The following is a 27626-nucleotide window of genomic DNA, read 5'->3' on the forward strand; positions in this document are numbered from 1 at the left end:
AGGGTCTCATGAGGCAGGGATTCTAGCCACTGGCTGGGCAAGGCATGAGGCCTGTTAGTGATTCTATTTTTTCCTCTACAGAATGGGTTTTTCTACATTCCAGGTCCTTTCTACCCCAATAAATAATGCGGCGATTCTCTAAGTGAGTTGTACTTTTGGTTTAAACAGCCAACTGTCTCTTAAAAAGGACTTTTGTTTAAATTCCTTTAAAAAAAAAAGTCCTTTCAAAAAAATCTTTTATTTATTTTTTATCCCATAGGTTTACTCTGATCCTGGAACTTTGTCATTTTGACCTTCTCTGCTGATTAAAATATTCTTCATCATCAGCAGCTACTGCTCTCCTCTCCTGGTGTTCTCTCGCGAAGGGGTCTTCTCTAGCTCTTCTAGCAGGAGATGGGCACTTCCCCTCTACCCCTGTTGCCAGACAAACCTTACCTATCCTGCAGGGTCAGGTCGGCCTGGCCTTTTATCTCTTGCTCTCTTCTGAGTGGTTAGTTTTTCATAGATACCATGCTTTGCTTTTTTTCAGGATTTACCCTGGACTATCCAAACCCTTTTCTAGTGCCAGTGAAGCTTAAGAAACAGTCCTGATGAGTGAACCAGGAACTCGAACAGATCATATTTATCCTGAATGTTCCCTCCAAAATGAAAAATACATTTCTGAGGAGCCTCAAGATCTCTGAGAAGGGAAGTTTCACCAACTCTGTCATGTAGGGGCATAAATTCCGATTCTGTGTCATTTTTCCTACGTTCCCAGCTAATAATTCTCTACCTCAGAAAGCCCACTCTCAAACGTTTCCTCTCTCAAAGGCAGTTGCTCTTAGAGTCTGCACATGGCATTAGGGCCTGCTGGTCGTTGGCTACTGCCCTCTGTACCTTGGGTCTAACAGCTGCGAGGCATCAAGATGAGAATGTCTCTTGTTCTAAGACTTAATATAGTTGGGTGCACATGGTAAGCAATAACCACTTATTTTGTTGATCCAAGTGTTCGACCTTTCTTAATTACTTGTTCTAAGTTTTGTCCTCCCCGCCCCCATTTTAATATCTCTTAAAGTGGCACTCACCTTGAAGTTGAGGACATATCCTAGTTTAACTGACAGCATTTCTCTTTCTGGGTCGAACATAAACTATAGTGCACCTTACCCTTGATGAAAGCTAGGATGCAATTAAATACTCTATTATGGTTACGATTCTGATATTTGACATCCTCCGGTAGCTCCCTGTGCCCCCACAGTGTAGTCCCTCACCTCCTTGGCATAGTATACAAACCATCTCACCCCAGTGTTAACCCTGGGGCTCAGCCTCCATCCCCAGGTGATACTGCCAGATCAGCTGTCGGTTATCATGAATTTGCTGTAGTTTCCTGAATGCACTGAGCTGCCTCCTTTCACTTTGAATCTTAACACACTCATCCTTATTCTTCGCTTTGCCCTTGTCTATCACCTCCCCTGAAAATCTGTTCCTAAGTGGCTTTTCCCAGCTCCCACCGACCCTTGGCAGTCTTTTCTCTCGTGTGGTAACGCCTGTCAAACTGCACCACGGACAAGCAGGTTGTCCCTCTGAGAAGAGAAAAGGGACAGTGAGGGTCCCCCAGCATTTGCAGCTCTAGTGAAGAGCCCCATGCTTTGCTTGCAGGAAATGCCAGATCATGACGACAAACGGAGATCATCCTCTGGCTAAAACCAGCTCTTCTTTGCCTACCGCAGGATCTGGATCATTAAAGAGCAGCCAGTCATTATTGCTGTTTTTCTAGGGATTTTTTTCCCCCATATATTTCTGAGGTCTTTACTCATTTTATAGCACTTTAATTCAGGCGTCAACCACTTCCTAGTCAGATCAGCGGAAGTCATTTTCCTTCCCATACCCTCGATGTATTTCACACCTAGTAATTCTTTTTTTAAGATCTTATTTACCCATTTGACAGACAGATCACAAGTAGGTAGAGAGGCAGGCAGAGAGAGAGGGGGAAGCAGGCTCCCCGCTGAGCAGAGAGCCTGATTTGCGGCTCCACCCTGGACCCTGAAATCATGACCTGAGCCGAAGGCAGAGGCCTAAATCACTGAGGCACCCCGGAGCCCCAAATCTGGTAATTTTTAATCAACGTGGATTTGCTGCATGAAATAGTTCCTTCTTCAAATATAAATATATAAATATACTGATTAAGTCACACGCAAGTCTTAGGAGAATGTCATACATTTAGTAGCAAACTTGAAATCTTGGCCATTGGTTAGGATTTTTGTTTTGGTTTAATTTGGTTCGGTTTTTGTAATTTTAAAATTCCCTCCAGCCCTTGGCTCTGTCTGACCTGATTGCTTTCAGCTGTTTCTGTAAGAATGTTGTCCCAGCAGCGAAAACTCTCATTGTTTCCAGTGGCGCCCCCTTCTGAACACTTTGTTAATAAAAAGATATTTTTTTTTTTTTTTTTTTTTTTTTTTTTTTTTTTTTGGCTATGGTAAATGTGGAACAACAGTGAGGTATTTCAAAGAGGTGAACCACAGATAAATTTCTCTAAGGGTGGGGTGAGGGTTACTCAAAAAGGAACTTGACAAGCCTTTTAAAGATATCGACAGTCATTATAACATAACGTGACTGATTGTTACCGTGCTCTTAACGGGGCAAACACTTGTTGGCTTCCAAGATAGACTAACATAGTTGAGATGGTTCTAGCGGCCTGCTAGCACAGGGTCTCATGAGGCAGGGATTCTAGCCACTGGCTGGGCAAGGCATGAGGCCTGTTAGTGATTCTATTTTTTCCTCTACAGAATGGGTTTTTCTACATTCCAGGTCCTTTCTACCCCAATAAATAATGCGGCGATTCTCTAAGTGAGTTGTACTTTTGGTTTAAACAGCCAACTGTCTCTTAAAAAGGACTTTTGTTTAAATTCCTTTAAAAAAAAAAGTCCTTTCAAAAAAATCTTTTATTTATTTTTTATCCCATAGGTTTACTCTGATCCTGGAACTTTGTCATTTTGACCTTCTCTGCTGATTAAAATATTCTTCATCATCAGCACCTACTGCTCTCCTCTCCTGGTGTTCTCTCGCGAAGGGGTCTTCTGTAGCTCTTCTAGCAGGAGATGGGCACTTCCCCTCTACCCCTGTTGCCAGACAAACCTTACCTATCCTGCAGGGTCAGGTCGGCCTGGCCTTTTATCTCTTGTTCTCTTCTGAGTGGTTAGTTTTTCATAGATACCGTGCTTTGCTTTTGTCAGGATTTACCCTGGACTATCAAAACCCTTTTCTTGTGCCAGTGAAGCCTAAGAAACAGTCCTGATGAGTGAACCAGGAACTCGAACAGATCATATTTATCCTGAATGTTCCCTCCAAAATGAAAAATACATTTCTGAGGAGCCTCAAGATCTCTGAGAAGGGAAGTTTCACCAACTCTGTCATGTAGGGGCATCAATTCTGATTCTGTGTCAATTTTCCTACGTTCCCAGCTAATAATTCTCTACCTCAGAAAGCCCACTCTCAAACGTTTCCTCTCTCAAAGGCAGTTGCTCTTAGAGTCTGCACATGGCCCTTGGGGCCTGCTGGTCGTTGACTACTGCCCTCTGTACCTTGGGTCTAACAGCTGCGAGGCATCAAGATGAGAATGTCTCTTGTTCTAAGACTTAATATAGTTGGGTGCACATGGTAAGCAATAACCACTTATTTTGTTGATCCAAGTGTTCGAACTTTCTTAATTATTCTAGTACCACATTTACTTGTTCTAAGATTTGTCCTCCCCGCCCCCATTTTAATATTTCTTAAGGTGTCACTCACCTTGCTGTTGAGGACATATCCCAGTTTAACTGACAGCATTTCACTTTCTTAGTCGAACATAAACTATAGTGCACCTTACCCTTGATGAAAGCTAGGATGCAATTAAATACTCTATTATGGTTACGATTCTGATATTTGAAATCCTCCGGTAGCTCCCTGTGCCCCCACAGTGTAGTCCCTCACCTCCTTGGCATAGTATACAAACCATCTCACCCCAGTGTTAACCCTGGGGCTCAGCCTCCATCCCCAGGTGATGCTGCCAGATCAGCTGTCAGTTATCATGAACTTCCTGTAGATTCCTGAATGCACTGTGCTGCCTCCTGTCACTTTGAATCTTAACACACTCATCCTCATACTTCGCTTTGCCCTTCTCTATCACCTCCCCTGAAAATCTGTTCCTAAGTGGCTTTTCCCAGCTCCCACCGACCCTTGGCAGTCTTTTCTCTCGTGTGGTAAAGCCTGTCACACTGCACCACGGACATGCAGGTTGTCCCCCTGAGAAGAGAAAAGGGACAGTGAGGGCCCCCCAGCATTTGCAGCTCTAGTGCAGAGCCCCATGCCTGGCTTGCAGGAAATGCCAGATCATGACGACAAACGGAGATCATCCTCTGGCTAAAACCAGCTCTTCTTTGCCTACCGCAGGATCTGGATCATTCAAGAGCAGCCAGTCATTATTGCTGTTTTTCTAGGGATTTTTTCCCCCATATATTTAACAGGTCTTTACTCATTTTATAGCACTTTAATTCAGGCGTCAACCACTTCCTAGTCAGATCAGCGGAAGTCATTTTCCTTCCCATACCCTCGATGTATTTCACACCTAGGAATTCTTTTTTTAAAGATCTTATTTACCCATTTGACAGACAGATCACAAGTAGTTAGAGAGGCAGGCAGAGAGAGCGGGGGAAGCAGGCTCCCCGCTGAGCAGAGAGCCTGATTTGCGGCTCCACCCTGGACCCTGAAATCATGACCTGAGCCGAAGGCAGAGGCCTAAATCACTGAGGCACCCCGGAGCCCCAAATCTGGTAATTTTTAATCAACGTGGATTTGCTGCATGAAATAGTTCCTTCTTCAAATATAAATATATAAATATACTGATTAAGTCACACGCAAGTCTTAGGAGAATGTCATACATTTAGTAGCAAACTTGAAATCTTGGCCATTGGTTAGGATTTTTGTTTTGGTTTAATTTGGTTCGGTTTTTGTAATTTTAAAATTCCCTCCAGCCCTTGGCTCTGTCTGACCTGATTGCTTTCAGCTGTTTCTGTAAGAATGTTGTCCCAGCAGCGAAAACTCTCATTGTTTCCAGTGGCGCCCCCTTCTGAACACTTTGTTAATAAAAAGATATATTTTTTTTTTTTTTTTTTTTTTTTTTTTTGGCTATGGTAAATGTGGAACAACAGTGAGGTATTTCAAAGAGGTGAACCACAGATAAATTTCTCTAAGGGTGGGGTGAGGGTTACTCAAAAAGGAACTTGACAAGGCTTTTAAAGATATCGACAGTCATTATAACATAACGTGACTGATTGTTACCGTGCTCTTAACGGGGCAAACACTTGTTGGCTTCCAAGATAGACTAACATAGTTGAGATGGTTCTAGCGGCCTGCTAGCACAGGGTCTCATGAGGCAGGGATTCTAGCCACTGGCTGGGCAAGGCATGAGGCCTGTTAGTGATTCTATTTTTTCCTCTACAGAATGGGTTTTTCTACATTCCAGGTCCTTTCTACCCCAATAAATAATGCGGCGATTCTCTAAGTGAGTTGTACTTTTGGTTTAAACAGCCAACTGTCTCTTAAAAAGGACTTTTGTTTAAATTCCTTTAAAAAAAAAAAGTCCTTTCAAAAAAATCTTTTATTTATTTTTTATCCCATAGGTTTACTCTGATCCTGGAACTTTGTCATTTTGACCTTCTCTGCTGATTAAAATATTCTTCATCATCAGCACCTACTGCTCTCCTCTCCTGGTGTTCTCTCGCGAAGGGGTCTTCTCTAGCTCTTCTAGCAGGAGATGGGCACTTCCCCTCTACCCCTGTTGCCAGACAAACCTTACCTATCCTGCAGGGTCAGGTCGGCCTGGCCTTTTATCTCTTGTTCTCTTCTGAGTGGTTAGTTTTTCATAGATACCGTGCTTTGCTTTTGTCAGGATTTACCCTGGACTATCAAAACCCTTTTCTTGTGCCAGTGAAGCCTAAGAAACAGTCCTGATGAGTGAACCAGGAACTCGAACAGATCATATTTATCCTGAATGTTCCCTCCAAAATGAAAAATACATTTCTGAGGAGCCTCAAGATCTCTGAGAAGGGAAGTTTCACCAACTCTGTCATGTAGGGGCATCAATTCTGATTCTGTGTCAATTTTCCTACGTTCCCAGCTAATAATTCTCTACCTCAGAAAGCCCACTCTCAAACGTTTCCTCTCTCAAAGGCAGTTGCTCTTAGAGTCTGCACATGGCCCTTGGGGCCTGCTGGTCGTTGACTACTGCCCTCTGTACCTTGGGTCTAACAGCTGCGAGGCATCAAGATGAGAATGTCTCTTGTTCTAAGACTTAATATAGTTGGGTGCACATGGTAAGCAATAACCACTTATTTTGTTGATCCAAGTGTTCGAACTTTCTTAATTATTCTAGTACCACATTTACTTGTTCTAAGATTTGTCCTCCCCGCCCCCATTTTAATATTTCTTAAGGTGTCACTCACCTTGCTGTTGAGGACATATCCCAGTTTAACTGACAGCATTTCACTTTCTTAGTCGAACATAAACTATAGTGCACCTTACCCTTGATGAAAGCTAGGATGCAATTAAATACTCTATTATGGTTACGATTCTGATATTTGAAATCCTCCGGTAGCTCCCTGTGCCCCCACAGTGTAGTCCCTCACCTCCTTGGCATAGTATACAAACCATCTCACCCCAGTGTTAACCCTGGGGCTCAGCCTCCATCCCCAGGTGATGCTGCCAGATCAGCTGTCAGTTATCATGAACTTCCTGTAGATTCCTGAATGCACTGTGCTGCCTCCTGTCACTTTGAATCTTAACACACTCATCCTCATACTTCGCTTTGCCCTTCTCTATCACCTCCCCTGAAAATCTGTTCCTAAGTGGCTTTTCCCAGCTCCCACCGACCCTTGGCAGTCTTTTCTCTCGTGTGGTAAAGCCTGTCACACTGCACCACGGACATGCAGGTTGTCCCCCTGAGAAGAGAAAAGGGACAGTGAGGGCCCCCCAGCATTTGCAGCTCTAGTGCAGAGCCCCATGCCTGGCTTGCAGGAAATGCCAGATCATGACGACAAACGGAGATCATCCTCTGGCTAAAACCAGCTCTTCTTTGCCTACCGCAGGATCTGGATCATTCAAGAGCAGCCAGTCATTATTGCTGTTTTTCTAGGGATTTTTTCCCCCATATATTTAACAGGTCTTTACTCATTTTATAGCACTTTAATTCAGGCGTCAACCACTTCCTAGTCAGATCAGCGGAAGTCATTTTCCTTCCCATACCCTCGATGTATTTCACACCTAGGAATTCTTTTTTTAAAGATCTTATTTACCCATTTGACAGACAGATCACAAGTAGTTAGAGAGGCAGGCAGAGAGAGCGGGGGAAGCAGGCTCCCCGCTGAGCAGAGAGCCTGATTTGCGGCTCCACCCTGGACCCTGAAATCATGACCTGAGCCGAAGGCAGAGGCCTAAATCACTGAGGCACCCCGGAGCCCCAAATCTGGTAATTTTTAATCAACGTGGATTTGCTGCATGAAATAGTTCCTTCTTCAAATATAAATATATAAATATACTGATTAAGTCACACGCAAGTCTTAGGAGAATGTCATACATTTAGTAGCAAACTTGAAATCTTGGCCATTGGTTAGGATTTTTGTTTTGGTTTAATTTGGTTCGGTTTTTGTAATTTTAAAATTCCCTCCAGCCCTTGGCTCTGTCTGACCTGATTGCTTTCAGCTGTTTCTGTAAGAATGTTGTCCCAGCAGCGAAAACTCTCATTGTTTCCAGTGGCGCCCCCTTCTGAACACTTTGTTAATAAAAAGATATATTTTTTTTTTTTTTTTTTTTTTTTTTTTTGGCTATGGTAAATGTGGAACAACAGTGAGGTATTTCAAAGAGGTGAACCACAGATAAATTTCTCTAAGGGTGGGGTGAGTGTTACTCAAAAAGGAACTTGACAAGGCTTTTAAAGATATCGACAGTCATTATAACATAACGTGACTGATTGTTACCGTGCTCTTAACGGGGCAAACACTTGTTGGCTTCCAAGATAGACTAACATAGTTGAGATGGTTCTAGCGGCCTGCTAGCACAGGGTCTCATGAGGCAGGGATTCTAGCCACTGGCTGGGCAAGGCATGAGGCCTGTTAGTGATTCTATTTTTTCCTCTACAGAATGGGTTTTTCTACATTCCAGGTCCTTTCTACCCCAATAAATAATGCGGCGATTCTCTAAGTGAGTTGTACTTTTGGTTTAAACAGCCAACTGTCTCTTAAAAAGGACTTTTGTTTAAATTCCTTTAAAAAAAAAAAGTCCTTTCAAAAAAATCTTTTATTTATTTTTTATCCCATAGGTTTACTCTGATCCTGGAACTTTGTCATTTTGACCTTCTCTGCTGATTAAAATATTCTTCATCATCAGCACCTACTGCTCTCCTCTCCTGGTGTTCTCTCGCGAAGGGGTCTTCTCTAGCCCTTCTAGCAGGAGATGGGCACTTCCCCTCTACCCCTGTTGCCAGACAAACCTTACCTATCCTGCAGGGTCAGGTCGGCCTGGCCTTTTATCTCTTGTTCTCTTCTGAGTGGTTAGTTTTTCATAGATACCGTGCTTTGCTTTTGTCAGGATTTACCCTGGACTATCAAAACCCTTTTCTTGTGCCAGTGAAGCCTAAGAAACAGTCCTGATGAGTGAACCAGGAACTCGAACAGATCATATTTATCCTGAATGTTCCCTCCAAAATGAAAAATACATTTCTGAGGAGCCTCAAGATCTCTGAGAAGGGAAGTTTCACCAACTCTGTCATGTAGGGGCATCAATTCTGATTCTGTGTCAATTTTCCTACGTTCCCAGCTAATAATTCTCTACCTCAGAAAGCCCACTCTCAAACGTTTCCTCTCTCAAAGGCAGTTGCTCTTAGAGTCTGCACATGGCCCTTGGGGCCTGCTGGTCGTTGACTACTGCCCTCTGTACCTTGGGTCTAACAGCTGCGAGGCATCAAGATGAGAATGTCTCTTGTTCTAAGACTTAATATAGTTGGGTGCACATGGTAAGCAATAACCACTTATTTTGTTGATCCAAGTGTTCGAACTTTCTTAATTATTCTAGTACCACATTTACTTGTTCTAAGATTTGTCCTCCCCGCCCCCATTTTAATATTTCTTAAGGTGTCACTCACCTTGCTGTTGAGGACATATCCCAGTTTAACTGACAGCATTTCACTTTCTTAGTCGAACATAAACTATAGTGCACCTTACCCTTGATGAAAGCTAGGATGCAATTAAATACTCTATTATGGTTACGATTCTGATATTTGAAATCCTCCGGTAGCTCCCTGTGCCCCCACAGTGTAGTCCCTCACCTCCTTGGCATAGTATACAAACCATCTCACCCCAGTGTTAACCCTGGGGCTCAGCCTCCATCCCCAGGTGATGCTGCCAGATCAGCTGTCAGTTATCATGAACTTCCTGTAGATTCCTGAATGCACTGTGCTGCCTCCTGTCACTTTGAATCTTAACACACTCATCCTCATACTTCGCTTTGCCCTTCTCTATCACCTCCCCTGAAAATCTGTTCCTAAGTGGCTTTTCCCAGCTCCCACCGACCCTTGGCAGTCTTTTCTCTCGTGTGGTAAAGCCTGTCACACTGCACCACGGACATGCAGGTTGTCCCCCTGAGAAGAGAAAAGGGACAGTGAGGGCCCCCCAGCATTTGCAGCTCTAGTGCAGAGCCCCATGCCTGGCTTGCAGGAAATGCCAGATCATGACGACAAACGGAGATCATCCTCTGGCTAAAACCAGCTCTTCTTTGCCTACCGCAGGATCTGGATCATTCAAGAGCAGCCAGTCATTATTGCTGTTTTTCTAGGGATTTTTTCCCCCATATATTTAACAGGTCTTTACTCATTTTATAGCACTTTAATTCAGGCGTCAACCACTTCCTAGTCAGATCAGCGGAAGTCATTTTCCTTCCCATACCCTCGATGTATTTCACACCTAGGAATTCTTTTTTTAAAGATCTTATTTACCCATTTGACAGACAGATCACAAGTAGTTAGAGAGGCAGGCAGAGAGAGCGGGGGAAGCAGGCTCCCCGCTGAGCAGAGAGCCTGATTTGCGGCTCCACCCTGGACCCTGAAATCATGACCTGAGCCGAAGGCAGAGGCCTAAATCACTGAGGCACCCCGGAGCCCCAAATCTGGTAATTTTTAATCAACGTGGATTTGCTGCATGAAATAGTTCCTTCTTCAAATATAAATATATAAATATACTGATTAAGTCACACGCAAGTCTTAGGAGAATGTCATACATTTAGTAGCAAACTTGAAATCTTGGCCATTGGTTAGGATTTTTGTTTTGGTTTAATTTGGTTCGGTTTTTGTAATTTTAAAATTCCCTCCAGCCCTTGGCTCTGTCTGACCTGATTGCTTTCAGCTGTTTCTGTAAGAATGTTGTCCCAGCAGCGAAAACTCTCATTGTTTCCAGTGGCGCCCCCTTCTGAACACTTTGTTAATAAAAAGATATATTTTTTTTTTTTTTTTTTTTTTTTTTTTTTGGCTATGGTAAATGTGGAACAACAGTGAGGTATTTCAAAGAGGTGAACCACAGATAAATTTCTCTAAGGGTGGGGTGAGGGTTACTCAAAAAGGAACTTGACAAGGCTTTTAAAGATATCGACAGTCATTATAACATAACGTGACTGATTGTTACCGTGCTCTTAACGGGGCAAACACTTGTTGGCTTCCAAGATAGACTAACATAGTTGAGATGGTTCTAGCGGCCTGCTAGCACAGGGTCTCATGAGGCAGGGATTCTAGCCACTGGCTGGGCAAGGCATGAGGCCTGTTAGTGATTCTATTTTTTCCTCTACAGAATGGGTTTTTCTACATTCCAGGTCCTTTCTACCCCAATAAATAATGCGGCGATTCTCTAAGTGAGTTGTACTTTTGGTTTAAACAGCCAACTGTCTCTTAAAAAGGACTTTTGTTTAAATTCCTTTAAAAAAAAAAAGTCCTTTCAAAAAAATCTTTTATTTATTTTTTATCCCATAGGTTTACTCTGATCCTGGAACTTTGTCATTTTGACCTTCTCTGCTGATTAAAATATTCTTCATCATCAGCACCTACTGCTCTCCTCTCCTGGTGTTCTCTCGCGAAGGGGTCTTCTCTAGCTCTTCTAGCAGGAGATGGGCACTTCCCCTCTACCCCTGTTGCCAGACAAACCTTACCTATCCTGCAGGGTCAGGTCGGCCTGGCCTTTTATCTCTTGTTCTCTTCTGAGTGGTTAGTTTTTCATAGATACCGTGCTTTGCTTTTGTCAGGATTTACCCTGGACTATCAAAACCCTTTTCTTGTGCCAGTGAAGCCTAAGAAACAGTCCTGATGAGTGAACCAGGAACTCGAACAGATCATATTTATCCTGAATGTTCCCTCCAAAATGAAAAATACATTTCTGAGGAGCCTCAAGATCTCTGAGAAGGGAAGTTTCACCAACTCTGTCATGTAGGGGCATCAATTCTGATTCTGTGTCAATTTTCCTACGTTCCCAGCTAATAATTCTCTACCTCAGAAAGCCCACTCTCAAACGTTTCCTCTCTCAAAGGCAGTTGCTCTTAGAGTCTGCACATGGCCCTTGGGGCCTGCTGGTCGTTGACTACTGCCCTCTGTACCTTGGGTCTAACAGCTGCGAGGCATCAAGATGAGAATGTCTCTTGTTCTAAGACTTAATATAGTTGGGTGCACATGGTAAGCAATAACCACTTATTTTGTTGATCCAAGTGTTCGAACTTTCTTAATTATTCTAGTACCACATTTACTTGTTCTAAGATTTGTCCTCCCCGCCCCCATTTTAATATTTCTTAAGGTGGCACTCACCTTGCTGTTGAGGACATATCCCAGTTTAACTGACAGCATTTCACTTTCTTAGTCGAACATAAACTATAGTGCACCTTACCCTTGATGAAAGCTAGGATGCAATTAAATACTCTATTATGGTTACGATTCTGATATTTGAAATCCTCCGGTAGCTCCCTGTGCCCCCACAGTGTAGTCCCTCACCTCCTTGGCATAGTATACAAACCATCTCACCCCAGTGTTAACCCTGGGGCTCAGCCTCCATCCCCAGGTGATGCTGCCAGATCAGCTGTCAGTTATCATGAACTTCCTGTAGATTCCTGAATGCACTGTGCTGCCTCCTGTCACTTTGAATCTTAACACACTCATCCTCATACTTCGCTTTGCCCTTCTCTATCACCTCCCCTGAAAATCTGTTCCTAAGTGGCTTTTCCCAGCTCCCACCGACCCTTGGCAGTCTTTTCTCTCGTGTGGTAAAGCCTGTCACACTGCACCACGGACATGCAGGTTGTCCCCCTGAGAAGAGAAAAGGGACAGTGAGGGCCCCCCAGCATTTGCAGCTCTAGTGCAGAGCCCCATGCCTGGCTTGCAGGAAATGCCAGATCATGACGACAAACGGAGATCATCCTCTGGCTAAAACCAGCTCTTCTTTGCCTACCGCAGGATCTGGATCATTCAAGAGCAGCCAGTCATTATTGCTGTTTTTCTAGGGATTTTTTCCCCCATATATTTAACAGGTCTTTACTCATTTTATAGCACTTTAATTCAGGCGTCAACCACTTCCTAGTCAGATCAGCGGAAGTCATTTTCCTTCCCATACCCTCGATGTATTTCACACCTAGGAATTCTTTTTTTAAAGATCTTATTTACCCATTTGACAGACAGATCACAAGTAGTTAGAGAGGCAGGCAGAGAGAGCGGGGGAAGCAGGCTCCCCGCTGAGCAGAGAGCCTGATTTGCGGCTCCACCCTGGACCCTGAAATCATGACCTGAGCCGAAGGCAGAGGCCTAAATCACTGAGGCACCCCGGAGCCCCAAATCTGGTAATTTTTAATCAACGTGGATTTGCTGCATGAAATAGTTCCTTCTTCAAATATAAATATATAAATATACTGATTAAGTCACACGCAAGTCTTAGGAGAATGTCATACATTTAGTAGCAAACTTGAAATCTTGGCCATTGGTTAGGATTTTTGTTTTGGTTTAATTTGGTTCGGTTTTTGTAATTTTAAAATTCCCTCCAGCCCTTGGCTCTGTCTGACCTGATTGCTTTCAGCTGTTTCTGTAAGAATGTTGTCCCAGCAGCGAAAACTCTCATTGTTTCCAGTGGCGCCCCCTTCTGAACACTTTGTTAATAAAAAGATATATTTTTTTTTTTTTTTTTTTTTTTTTTTTTTGGCTATGGTAAATGTGGAACAACAGTGAGGTATTTCAAAGAGGTGAACCACAGATAAATTTCTCTAAGGGTGGGGTGAGGGTTACTCAAAAAGGAACTTGACAAGGCTTTTAAAGATATCGACAGTCATTATAACATAACGTGACTGATTGTTACCGTGCTCTTAACGGGGCAAACACTTGTTGGCTTCCAAGATAGACTAACATAGTTGAGATGGTTCTAGCGGCCTGCTAGCACAGGGTCTCATGAGGCAGGGATTCTAGCCACTGGCTGGGCAAGGCATGAGGCCTGTTAGTGATTCTATTTTTTCCTCTACAGAATGGGTTTTTCTACATTCCAGGTCCTTTCTACCCCAATAAATAATGCGGCGATTCTCTAAGTGAGTTGTACTTTTGGTTTAAACAGCCAACTGTCTCTTAAAAAGGACTTTTGTTTAAATTCCTTTAAAAAAAAAAAGTCCTTTCAAAAAAATCTTTTATTTATTTTTTATCCCATAGGTTTACTCTGATCCTGGAACTTTGTCATTTTGACCTTCTCTGCTGATTAAAATATTCTTCATCATCAGCACCTACTGCTCTCCTCTCCTGGTGTTCTCTCGCGAAGGGGTCTTCTCTAGCTCTTCTAGCAGGAGATGGGCACTTCCCCTCTACCCCTGTTGCCAGACAAACCTTACCTATCCTGCAGGGTCAGGTCGGCCTGGCCTTTTATCTCTTGTTCTCTTCTGAGTGGTTAGTTTTTCATAGATACCGTGCTTTGCTTTTGTCAGGATTTACCCTGGACTATCAAAACCCTTTTCTTGTGCCAGTGAAGCCTAAGAAACAGTCCTGATGAGTGAACCAGGAACTCGAACAGATCATATTTATCCTGAATGTTCCCTCCAAAATGAAAAATACATTTCTGAGGAGCCTCAAGATCTCTGAGAAGGGAAGTTTCACCAACTCTGTCATGTAGGGGCATCAATTCTGATTCTGTGTCAATTTTCCTACGTTCCCAGCTAATAATTCTCTACCTCAGAAAGCCCACTCTCAAACGTTTCCTCTCTCAAAGGCAGTTGCTCTTAGAGTCTGCACATGGCCCTTGGGGCCTGCTGGTCGTTGACTACTGCCCTCTGTACCTTGGGTCTAACAGCTGCGAGGCATCAAGATGAGAATGTCTCTTGTTCTAAGACTTAATATAGTTGGGTGCACATGGTAAGCAATAACCACTTATTTTGTTGATCCAAGTGTTCGAACTTTCTTAATTATTCTAGTACCACATTTACTTGTTCTAAGATTTGTCCTCCCCGCCCCCATTTTAATATTTCTTAAGGTGTCACTCACCTTGCTGTTGAGGACATATCCCAGTTTAACTGACAGCATTTCACTTTCTTAGTCGAACATAAACTATAGTGCACCTTACCCTTGATGAAAGCTAGGATGCAATTAAATACTCTATTATGGTTACGATTCTGATATTTGAAATCCTCCGGTAGCTCCCTGTGCCCCCACAGTGTAGTCCCTCACCTCCTTGGCATAGTATACAAACCATCTCACCCCAGTGTTAACCCTGGGGCTCAGCCTCCATCCCCAGGTGATGCTGCCAGATCAGCTGTCAGTTATCATGAACTTCCTGTAGATTCCTGAATGCACTGTGCTGCCTCCTGTCACTTTGAATCTTAACACACTCATCCTCATACTTCGCTTTGCCCTTCTCTATCACCTCCCCTGAAAATCTGTTCCTAAGTGGCTTTTCCCAGCTCCCACCGACCCTTGGCAGTCTTTTCTCTCGTGTGGTAAAGCCTGTCACACTGCACCACGGACATGCAGGTTGTCCCCCTGAGAAGAGAAAAGGGACAGTGAGGGCCCCCCAGCATTTGCAGCTCTAGTGCAGAGCCCCATGCCTGGCTTGCAGGAAATGCCAGATCATGACGACAAACGGAGATCATCCTCTGGCTAAAACCAGCTCTTCTTTGCCTACCGCAGGATCTGGATCATTCAAGAGCAGCCAGTCATTATTGCTGTTTTTCTAGGGATTTTTTCCCCCATATATTTAACAGGTCTTTACTCATTTTATAGCACTTTAATTCAGGCGTCAACCACTTCCTAGTCAGATCAGCGGAAGTCATTTTCCTTCCCATACCCTCGATGTATTTCACACCTAGGAATTCTTTTTTTAAAGATCTTATTTACCCATTTGACAGACAGATCACAAGTAGTTAGAGAGGCAGGCAGAGAGAGCTGGGGAAGCAGGCTCCCCGCTGAGCAGAGAGCCTGATTTGCGGCTCCACCCTGGACCCTGAAATCATGACCTGAGCCGAAGGCAGAGGCCTAAATCACTGAGGCACCCCGGAGCCCCAAATCTGGTAATTTTTAATCAACGTGGATTTGCTGCATGAAATAGTTCCTTCTTCAAATATAAATATATAAATATACTGATTAAGTCACACGCAAGTCTTAGGAGAATGTCATACATTTAGTAGCAAACTTGAAATCTTGGCCATTGGTTAGGATGTTTGTTTTGGTTTAATTTGGTTCGGTTTTTGTAATTTTAAAATTCCCTCCAGCCCTTGGCTCTGTCTGACCTGATTGCTTTCAGCTGTTTCTGTAAGAATGTTGTCCCAGCAGCGAAAACTCTCATTGTTTCCAGTGGCGCCCCCTTCTGAACACTTTGTTAATAAAAAGATATATTTTTTTTTTTTTTTTTTTTTTTTTTTTGGCTATGGTAAATGTGGAACAACAGTGAGGTATTTCAAAGAGGTGAACCACAGATAAATTTCTCTAAGGGTGGGGTGAGGGTTACTCAAAAAGGAACTTGACAAGGCTTTTAAAGATATCGACAGTCATTATAACATAACGTGACTGATTGTTACCGTGCTCTTAACGGGGCAAACACTTGTTGGCTTCCAAGATAGACTAACATAGTTGAGATGGTTCTAGCGGCCTGCTAGCACAGGGTCTCATGAGGCAGGGATTCTAGCCACTGGCTGGGCAAGGCATGAGGCCTGTTAGTGATTCTATTTTTTCCTCTACAGAATGGGTTTTTCTACATTCCAGGTCCTTTCTACCCCAATAAATAATGCGGCGATTCTCTAAGTGAGTTGTACTTTTGGTTTAAACAGCCAACTGTCTCTTAAAAAGGACTTTTGTTTAAATTCCTTTAAAAAAAAAAAGTCCTTTCAAAAAAATCTTTTATTTATTTTTTATCCCATAGGTTTACTCTGATCCTGGAACTTTGTCATTTTGACCTTCTCTGCTGATTAAAATATTCTTCATCATCAGCACCTACTGCTCTCCTCTCCTGGTGTTCTCTCGCGAAGGGGTCTTCTCTAGCTCTTCTAGCAGGAGATGGGCACTTCCCCTCTACCCCTGTTGCCAGACAAACCTTACCTATCCTGCAGGGTCAGGTCGGCCTGGCCTTTTATCTCTTGTTCTCTTCTGAGTGGTTAGTTTTTCATAGATACCGTGCTTTGCTTTTGTCAGGATTTACCCTGGACTATCAAAACCCTTTTCTTGTGCCAGTGAAGCCTAAGAAACAGTCCTGATGAGTGAACCAGGAACTCGAACAGATCATATTTATCCTGAATGTTCCCTCCAAAATGAAAAATACATTTCTGAGGAGCCTCAAGATCTCTGAGAAGGGAAGTTTCACCAACTCTGTCATGTAGGGGCATCAATTCTGATTCTGTGTCAATTTTCCTACGTTCCCAGCTAATAATTCTCTACCTCAGAAAGCCCACTCTCAAACGTTTCCTCTCTCAAAGGCAGTTGCTCTTAGAGTCTGCACATGGCCCTTGGGGCCTGCTGGTCGTTGACTACTGCCCTCTGTACCTTGGGTCTAACAGCTGCGAGGCATCAAGATGAGAATGTCTCTTGTTCTAAGACTTAATATAGTTGGGTGCACATGGTAAGCAATAACCACTTATTTTGTTGATCCAAGTGTTCGAACTTTCTTAATTATTCTAGTACCACATTTACTTGTTCTAAGATTTGTCCTCCCCGCCCCCATTTTAATATTTCTTAAGGTGTCACTCACCTTGCTGTTGAGGACATATCCCAGTTTAACTGACAGCATTTCACTTTCTTAGTCGAACATAAACTATAGTGCACCTTACCCTTGATGAAAGCTAGGATGCAATTAAATACTCTATTATGGTTACGATTCTGATATTTGAAATCCTCCGGTAGCTCCCTGTGCCCCCACAGTGTAGTCCCTCACCTCCTTGGCATAGTATACAAACCATCTCACCCCAGTGTTAACCCTGGGGCTCAGCCTCCATCCCCAGGTGATGCTGCCAGATCAGCTGTCAGTTATCATGAACTTCCTGTAGATTCCTGAATGCACTGTGCTGCCTCCTGTCACTTTGAATCTTAACACACTCATCCTCATACTTCGCTTTGCCCTTCTCTATCACCTCCCCTGAAAATCAGTTCCTAAGTGGCTTTTCCCAGCTCCCACCGACCCTTGGCAGTCTTTTCTCTCGTGTGGTAAAGCCTGTCACACTGCACCACGGACATGCAGGTTGTCCCCCTGAGAAGAGAAAAGGGACAGTGAGGGCCCCCCAGCATTTGCAGCTCTAGTGCAGAGCCCCATGCCTGGCTTGCAGGAAATGCCAGATCATGACGACAAACGGAGATCATCCTCTGGCTAAAACCAGCTCTTCTTTGCCTACCGCAGGATCTGGATCATTCAAGAGCAGCCAGTCATTATTGCTGTTTTTCTAGGGATTTTTTCCCCCATATATTTAACAGGTCTTTACTCATTTTATAGCACTTTAATTCAGGCGTCAACCACTTCCTAGTCAGATCAGCGGAAGTCATTTTCCTTCCCATACCCTCGATGTATTTCACACCTAGGAATTCTTTTTTTAAAGATCTTATTTACCCATTTGACAGACAGATCACAAGTAGTTAGAGAGGCAGGCAGAGAGAGCGGGGGAAGCAGGCTCCCCGCTGAGCAGAGAGCCTGATTTGCGGCTCCACCCTGGACCCTGAAATCATGACCTGAGCCGAAGGCAGAGGCCTAAATCACTGAGGCACCCCGGAGCCCCAAATCTGGTAATTTTTAATCAACGTGGATTTGCTGCATGAAATAGTTCCTTCTTCAAATATAAATATATAAATATACTGATTAAGTCACACGCAAGTCTTAGGAGAATGTCATACATTTAGTAGCAAACTTGAAATCTTGGCCATTGGTTAGGATTTTTGTTTTGGTTTAATTTGGTTCGGTTTTTGTAATTTTAAAATTCCCTCCAGCCCTTGGCTCTGTCTGACCTGATTGCTTTCAGCTGTTTCTGTAAGAATGTTGTCCCAGCAGCGAAAACTCTCATTGTTTCCAGTGGCGCCCCCTTCTGAACACTTTGTTAATAAAAAGATATATATATTTTTTTTTTTTTTTTTTTTTTTTTTTGGCTATGGTAAATGTGGAACAACAGTGAGGTATTTCAAAGAGGTGAACCACAGATAAATTTCTCTAAGGGTGGGGTGAGGGTTACTCAAAAAGGAACTTGACAAGGCTTTTAAAGATATCGACAGTCATTATAACATAACGTGACTGATTGTTACCGTGCTCTTAACGGGGCAAACACTTGTTGGCTTCCAAGATAGACTAACATAGTTGAGATGGTTCTAGCGGCCTGCTAGCACAGGGTCTCATGAGGCAGGGATTCTAGCCACTGGCTGGGCAAGGCATGAGGCCTGTTAGTGATTCTATTTTTTCCTCTACAGAATGGGTTTTTCTACATTCCAGGTCCTTTCTACCCCAATAAATAATGCGGCGATTCTCTAAGTGAGTTGTACTTTTGGTTTAAACAGCCAACTGTCTCTTAAAAAGGACTTTTGTTTAAATTCCTTTAAAAAAAAAAAGTCCTTTCAAAAAAATCTTTTATTTATTTTTTATCCCATAGGTTTACTCTGATCCTGGAACTTTGTCATTTTGACCTTCTCTGCTGATTAAAATATTCTTCATCATCAGCACCTACTGCTCTCCTCTCCTGGTGTTCTCTCGCGAAGGGGTCTTCTCTAGCTCTTCTAGCAGGAGATGGGCACTTCCCCTCTACCCCTGTTGCCAGACAAACCTTACCTATCCTGCAGGGTCAGGTCGGCCTGGCCTTTTATCTCTTGTTCTCTTCTGAGTGGTTAGTTTTTCATAGATACCGTGCTTTGCTTTTGTCAGGATTTACCCTGGACTATCAAAACCCTTTTCTTGTGCCAGTGAAGCCTAAGAAACAGTCCTGATGAGTGAACCAGGAACTCGAACAGATCATATTTATCCTGAATGTTCCCTCCAAAATGAAAAATACATTTCTGAGGAGCCTCAAGATCTCTGAGAAGGGAAGTTTCACCAACTCTGTCATGTAGGGGCATCAATTCTGATTCTGTGTCAATTTTCCTACGTTCCCAGCTAATAATTCTCTACCTCAGAAAGCCCACTCTCAAACGTTTCCTCTCTCAAAGGCAGTTGCTCTTAGAGTCTGCACATGGCCCTTGGGGCCTGCTGGTCGTTGACTACTGCCCTCTGTACCTTGGGTCTAACAGCTGCGAGGCATCAAGATGAGAATGTCTCTTGTTCTAAGACTTAATATAGTTGGGTGCACATGGTAAGCAATAACCACTTATTTTGTTGATCCAAGTGTTCGAACTTTCTTAATTATTCTAGTACCACATTTACTTGTTCTAAGATTTGTCCTCCCCGCCCCCATTTTAATATTTCTTAAGGTGTCACTCACCTTGCTGTTGAGGACATATCCCAGTTTAACTGACAGCATTTCACTTTCTTAGTCGAACATAAACTATAGTGCACCTTACCCTTGATGAAAGCTAGGATGCAATTAAATACTCTATTATGGTTACGATTCTGATATTTGAAATCCTCCGGTAGCTCCCTGTGCCCCCACAGTGTAGTCCCTCACCTCCTTGGCATAGTATACAAACCATCTCACCCCAGTGTTAACCCTGGGGCTCAGCCTCCATCCCCAGGTGATGCTGCCAGATCAGCTGTCAGTTATCATGAACTTCCTGTAGATTCCTGAATGCACTGTGCTGCCTCCTGTCACTTTGAATCTTAACACACTCATCCTCATACTTCGCTTTGCCCTTCTCTATCACCTCCCCTGAAAATCTGTTCCTAAGTGGCTTTTCCCAGCTCCCACCGACCCTTGGCAGTCTTTTCTCTCGTGTGGTAAAGCCTGTCACACTGCACCACGGACATGCAGGTTGTCCCCCTGAGAAGAGAAAAGGGACAGTGAGGGCCCCCCAGCATTTGCAGCTCTAGTGCAGAGCCCCATGCCTGGCTTGCAGGAAATGCCAGATCATGACGACAAACGGAGATCATCCTCTGGCTAAAACCAGCTCTTCTTTGCCTACCGCAGGATCTGGATCATTCAAGAGCAGCCAGTCATTATTGCTGTTTTTCTAGGGATTTTTTCCCCCATATATTTAACAGGTCTTTACTCATTTTATAGCACTTTAATTCAGGCGTCAACCACTTCCTAGTCAGATCAGCGGAAGTCATTTTCCTTCCCATACCCTCGATGTATTTCACACCTAGGAATTCTTTTTTTAAAGATCTTATTTACCCATTTGACAGACAGATCACAAGTAGTTAGAGAGGCAGGCAGAGAGAGCGGGGGAAGCAGGCTCCCCGCTGAGCAGAGAGCCTGATTTGCGGCTCCACCCTGGACCCTGAAATCATGACCTGAGCCGAAGGCAGAGGCTTAAATCACTGAGGCACCCCGGAGCCCCAAATCTGGTAATTTTTAATCAACGTGGATTTGCTGCATGAAATAGTTCCTTCTTCAAATATAAATATATAAATATACTGATTAAGTCACACGCAAGTCTTAGGAGAATGTCATACATTTAGTAGCAAACTTGAAATCTTGGCCATTGGTTAGGATTTTTGTTTTGGTTTAATTTGGTTCGGTTTTTGTAATTTTAAAATTCCCTCCAGCCCTTGGCTCTGTCTGACCTGATTGCTTTCAGCTGTTTCTGTAAGAATGTTGTCCCAGCAGCGAAAACTCTCATTGTTTCCAGTGGCGCCCCCTAATGAACACTTTGTTAATAAAAAGATATTTTTTTTTTTTGTCTATGGTAAATGTGGAACAACAGTGAGGTATTTCAAAGAGGTGAACCACAGATAAATTTCTCTAAGGGTGGGGTGAGGGTTACTCAAAAAGGAACTTGACAAGGCTTTTAAAGATATCGACAGTCATTATAACATAACGTGACTGATTGTTACCGTGCTCTTAACGGGGCAAACACTTGTTGGCTTCCAAGATAGACTAACATAGTTGAGATGGTTCTAGCGGCCTGCTAGCACAGGGTCTCATGAGGCAGGGATTCTAGCCACTGGCTGGGCAAGGCATGAGGCCTGTTAGTGATTCTATTTTTTCCTCTACAGAATGGGTTTTTCTACATTCCAGGTCCTTTCTACCCCAATAAATAATGCGGCGATTCTCTAAGTGAGTTGTACTTTTGGTTTAAACAGCCAACTGTCTCTTAAAAAGGACTTTTGTTTAAATTCCTTTAAAAAAAAAAGTCCTTTCAAAAAAATCTTTTATTTATTTTTTATCCCATAGGTTTACTCTGATCCTGGAACTTTGTCATTTTGACCTTCTCTGCTGATTAAAATATTCTTCATCATCAGCACCTACTGCTCTCCTCTCCTGGTGTTCTCTCGCGAAGGTGTCTTCTCTAGCTCTTCTAGCAGGAGATGGGCACTTCCCCTCTACCCCTGTTGCCAGACAAACCTTACCTATCCTGCAGGGTCAGGTCGGCCTGGCCTTTTATCTCTTGTTCTCTTCTGAGTGGTTAGTTTTTCATAGATACCGTGCTTTGCTTTTGTCAGGATTTACCCTGGACTATCAAAACCCTTTTCTTGTGCCAGTGAAGCCTAAGAAACAGTCCTGATGAGTGAACCAGGAACTCGAACAGATCATATTTATCCTGAATGTTCCCTCCAAAATGAAAAATACATTTCTGAGGAGCCTCAAGATCTCTGAGAAGGGAAGTTTCACCAACTCTGTCATGTAGGGGCATCAATTCTGATTCTGTGTCAATTTTCCTACGTTCCCAGCTAATAATTCTCTACCTCAGAAAGCCCACTCTCAAACGTTTCCTCTCTCAAAGGCAGTTGCTCTTAGAGTCTGCACATGGCACTTGGGGCCTGCTGGTCGTTGACTACTGCCCTCTGTACCTTGGGTCTAACAGCTGCGAGGCATCAAGATGAGAATGTCTCTTGTTCTAAGACTTAATATAGTTGGGTGCACATGGTAAGCAATAACCACTTATTTTGTTGATCCAAGTGTTCGAACTTTCTTAATTATTCTAGTACCACATTTACTTGTTCTAAGATTTGTCCTCCCCGCCCCCATTTTAATATTTCTTAAGGTGTCACTCACCTTGCTGTTGAGGACATATCCCAGTTTAACTGACAGCATTTCACTTTCTTAGTCGAACATAAACTATAGTGCACCTTACCCTTGATGAAAGCTAGGATGCAATTAAATACTCTATTATGGTTACGATTCTGATATTTGAAATCCTCCGGTAGCTCCCTGTGCCCCCACAGTGTAGTCCCTCACCTCCTTGGCATAGTATACAAACCATCTCACCCCAGTGTTAACCCTGGGGCTCAGCCTCCATCCCCAGGTGATGCTGCCAGATCAGCTGTCAGTTATCATGAACTTCCTGTAGATTCCTGAATGCACTGTGCTGCCTCCTGTCACTTTGAATCTTAACACACTCATCCTCATACTTCGCTTTGCCCTTCTCTATCACCTCCCCTGAAAATCTGTTCCTAAGTGGCTTTTCCCAGCTCCCACCGACCCTTGGCAGTCTTTTCTCTCGTGTGGTAAAGCCTGTCACACTGCACCACGGACATGCAGGTTGTCCCCCTGAGAAGAGAAAAGGGACAGTGAGGGCCCCCCTGCATTTGCAGCTCTAGTGCAGAGCCCCATGCCTGGCTTGCAGGAAATGCCAGATCATGACGACAAACGGAGATCATCCTCTGGCTAAAACCAGCTCTTCTTTGCCTACCGCAGGATCTGGATCATTCAAGAGCAGCCAGTCATTATTGCTGTTTTTCTAGGGATTTTTTCCCCCATATATTTAACAGGTCTTTACTCATTTTATAGCACTTTAATTCAGGCGTCAACCACTTCCTAGTCAGATCAGCGGAAGTCATTTTCCTTCCCATACCCTCGATGTATTTCACACCTAGGAATTCTTTTTTTAAAGATCTTATTTACCCATTTGACAGACAGATCACAAGTAGTTAGAGAGGCAGGCAGAGAGAGCGGGGGAAGCAGGCTCCCCGCTGAGCAGAGAGCCTGATTTGCGGCTCCACCCTGGACCCTGAAATCATGACCTGAGCCGAAGGCAGAGGCCTAAATCACTGAGGCACCCCGGAGCCCCAAATCTGGTAATTTTTAATCAACGTGGATTTGCTGCATGAAATAGTTCCTTCTTCAAATATAAATATATAAATATACTGATTAAGTCACACGCAAGTCTTAGGAGAATGTCATACATTTAGTAGCAAACTTGAAATCTTGGCCATTGGTTAGGATGTTTGTTTTGGTTTAATTTGGTTCGGTTTTTGTAATTTTAAAATTCCCTCCAGCCCTTGGCTCTGTCTGACCTGATTGCTTTCAGCTGTTTCTGTAAGAATGTTGTCCCAGCAGCGAAAACTCTCATTGTTTCCAGTGGCGCCCCCTTCTGAACACTTTGTTAATAAAAAGATTTTATTTTATTTTTATTTATTTTTTTTTGGCTATGGTAAATGTGGAACAACAGTGAGGTATTTCAAAGAGGTGAACCACAGATAAATTTCTCTAAGGGTGGGGTGAGGGTTACTCAAAAAGGAACTTGACAAGGCTTTTAAAGATATCGACAGTCATTATAACATAACGTGACTGATTGTTACCGTGCTCTTAACGGGGCAAACACTTGTTGGCTTCCAAGATAGACTAACATAGTTGAGATGGTTCTAGCGGCCTGCTAGCACAGGGTCTCATGAGGCAGGGATTCTAGCCACTGGCTGGGCAAGGCATGAGGCCTGTTAGTGATTCTATTTTTTCCTCTACAGAATGGGTCTTTCTACATTCCAGGTCCTTTCTACCCCAATAAATAATGCGGCGATTCTCTAAGTGAGTTGTACTTTTGGTTTAAACAGCCAACTGTCTCTTAAAAAGGACTTTTGTTTAAATTCCTTTAAAAAAATAGTCCTTTCAAAAAAATCTTTTATTTATTTTTTATCCCATAGGTTTACTCTGATCCTGGAACTTTGTCATTTTGACCTTCTCTGCTGATTAAAATATTCTTCATCATCAGCACCTACTGCTCTCCTCTCCTGGTGTTCTCTCGCGAAGGGGTCTTCTCTAGCTCTTCTAGCAGGAGATGGGCACTTCCCCTCTACCCCTGTTGCCAGACAAACCTTACCTATCCTGCAGGGTCAGGTCGGCCTGGCCTTTTATCTCTTGTTCTCTTCTGAGTGGTTAGTTTTTCATAGATACCGTGCTTTGCTTTTGTCAGGATTTACCCTGGACTATCAAAACCCTTTTCTTGTGCCAGTGAAGCCTAAGAAACAGTCCTGAGGAGTGAACCAGGAACTCGAACAGATCATATTTATCCTGAATGTTCCCTCCAAAATTAAAAATACATTTCTGAGGAGCCTCAAGATCTCTGAGAAGGGAAGTTTCACCAACTCTGTCATGTAGGGGCATCAATTCTGATTCTGTGTCAATTTTCCTACGTTCCCAGCTAATAATTCTCTACCTCAGAAAGCCCACTCTCAAACGTTTCCTCTCTCAAAGGAAGTTGCTCTTAGAGTCTGCACATGGCACTTGGGGCCTGCTGGTCGTTGACTACTGCCCTCTGTACCTTGGGTCTAACAGCTGCGAGGCATCAAGATGAGAATGTCTCTTGTTCTAAGACTTAATATAGTTGGGTGCACATGGTAAGCAATAACCACTTATTTTGTTGATCCAAGTGTTCGAACTTTCTTAATTATTCTAGTACCACATTTACTTGTTCTAAGATTTGTCCTCCCCGCCCCCATTTTAATATTTCTTAAGGTGTCACTCACCTTGCTGTTGAGGACATATCCCAGTTTAACTGACAGCATTTCACTTTCTTAGTCGAACATAAACTATAGTGCACCTTACCCTTGATGAAAGCTAGGATGCAATTAAATACTCTATTATGGTTACGATTCTGATATTTGAAATCCTCCGGTAGCTCCCTGTGCCCCCACAGTGTAGTCCCTCACCTCCTTGGCATAGTATACAAACCATCTCACCCCAGTGTTAACCCTGGGGCTCAGCCTCCATCCCCAGGTGATGCTGCCAGATCAGCTGTCAGTTATCATGAACTTCCTGTAGATTCCTGAATGCACTGTGCTGCCTCCTGTCACTTTGAATCTTAACACACTCATCCTCATACTTCGCTTTGCCCTTCTCTATCACCTCCCCTGAAAATCTGTTCCTAAGTGGCTTTTCCCAGCTCCCACCGACCCTTGGCAGTCTTTTCTCTCGTGTGGTAAAGCCTGTCACACTGCACCACGGACATGCAGGTTGTCCCCCTGAGAAGAGAAAAGGGACAGTGAGGGCCCCCCAGCATTTGCAGCTCTAGTGCAGAGCCCCATGCCTGGCTTGCAGGAAATGCCAGATCATGACGACAAACGGAGATCATCCTCTGGCTAAAACCAGCTCTTCTTTGCCTACCGCAGGATCTGGATCATTCAAGAGCAGCCAGTCATTATTGCTGTTTTTCTAGGGATTGTTTCCCCCATATATTTAACAGGTCTTTACTCATTTTATAGCACTTTAATTCAGGCGTCAACCACTTCCTAGTCAGATCAGCGGAAGTCATTTTCCTTCCCATACCCTCGATGTATTTCACACCTAGGAATTCTTTTTTTATAGATCTTATTTACCCATTTGACAGACAGATCACAAGTAGTTAGAGAGGCAGGCAGAGAGAGCGGGGGAAGCAGGCTCCCCGCTGAGCAGAGAGCCTGATTTGCGGCTCCACCCTGGACCCTGAAATCATGACCTGAGCCGAAGGCAGAGGCCTAAATCACTGAGGCACCCCGGAGCCCCAAATCTGGTAATTTTTAATCAACGTGGATTTGCTGCATGAAATAGTTCCTTCTTCAAATATAAATATATAAATATACTGATTAAGTCACACGCAAGTCTTAGGAGAATGTCATACATTTAGTAGCAAACTTGAAATCTTGGCCATTGGTTAGGATTTTTGTTTTGGTTTAATTTGGTTCGGTTTTTGTAATTTTAAAATTCCCTCCAGCCCTTGGCTCTGTCTGACCTGATTGCTTTCAGCTGTTTCTGTAAGAATGTTGTCCCAGCAGCGAAAACTCTCATTGTTTCCAGTGGCGCCCCCTTCTGAACACTTTGTTAATAAAAAGATATTTTTTTTTTTTTTTTTTTTTTTTTTTTTTTTGGCTATGGTAAATGTGGAACAACAGTGAGGTATTTCAAAGAGGTGAACCACAGATAAATTTCTCTAAGGGTGGGGTGAGGGTTACTCAAAAAGGAACTTGACAAGGCTTTTAAAGATATCGACAGTCATTATAACATAACGTGACTGATTGTTACCGTGCTCTTAACGGGGCAAACACTTGTTGGCTTCCAAGATAGACTAACATAGTTGAGATGGTTCTAGCGGCCTGCTAGCACAGGGTCTCATGAGGCAGGGATTCTAGCCACTGGCTGGGCAAGGCATGAGGCCTGTTAGTGATTCTATTTTTTCCTCTACAGAATGGGTTTTTCTACATTCCAGGTCCTTTCTACCCCAATAAATAATGCGGCGATTCTCTAAGTGAGTTGTACTTTTGGTTTAAACAGCCAACTGTCTCTTAAAAAGGACTTTTGTTTAAATTCCTTTAAAAAAAAAAGTCCTTTCAAAAAAATCTTTTATTTATTTTTTATCCCATAGGTTTACTCTGATCCTGGAACTTTGTCATTTTGACCTTCTCTGCTGATTAAAATATTCTTCATCATCAGCACCTACTGCTCTCCTCTCCTGGTGTTCTCTCGCGAAGGGGTCTTCTCTAGCTCTTCTAGCAGGAGATGGGCACTTCCCCTCTACCCCTGTTGCCAGACAAACCTTACCTATCCTGCAGGGTCAGGTCGGCCTGGCCTTTTATCTCTTGTTCTCTTCTGAGTGGTTAGTTTTTCATAGATACCGTGCTTTGCTTTTGTCAGGATTTACCCTGGACTATCAAAACCCTTTTCTTGTGCCAGTGAAGCCTAAGAAACAGTCCTGATGAGTGAACCAGGAACTCGAACAGATCATATTTATCCTGAATGTTCCCTCCAAAATGAAAAATACATTTCTGAGGAGCCTCAAGATCTCTGAGAAGGGAAGTTTCACCAACTCTGTCATGTAGGGGCATCAATTCTGATTC

The sequence above is a fragment of the Mustela lutreola genome, chromosome 1 (assembly GCF_030435805.1).
Source record: "Mustela lutreola isolate mMusLut2 chromosome 1, mMusLut2.pri, whole genome shotgun sequence".
NCBI classification, from domain to species: Eukaryota; Metazoa; Chordata; class Mammalia; order Carnivora; family Mustelidae; genus Mustela; species Mustela lutreola.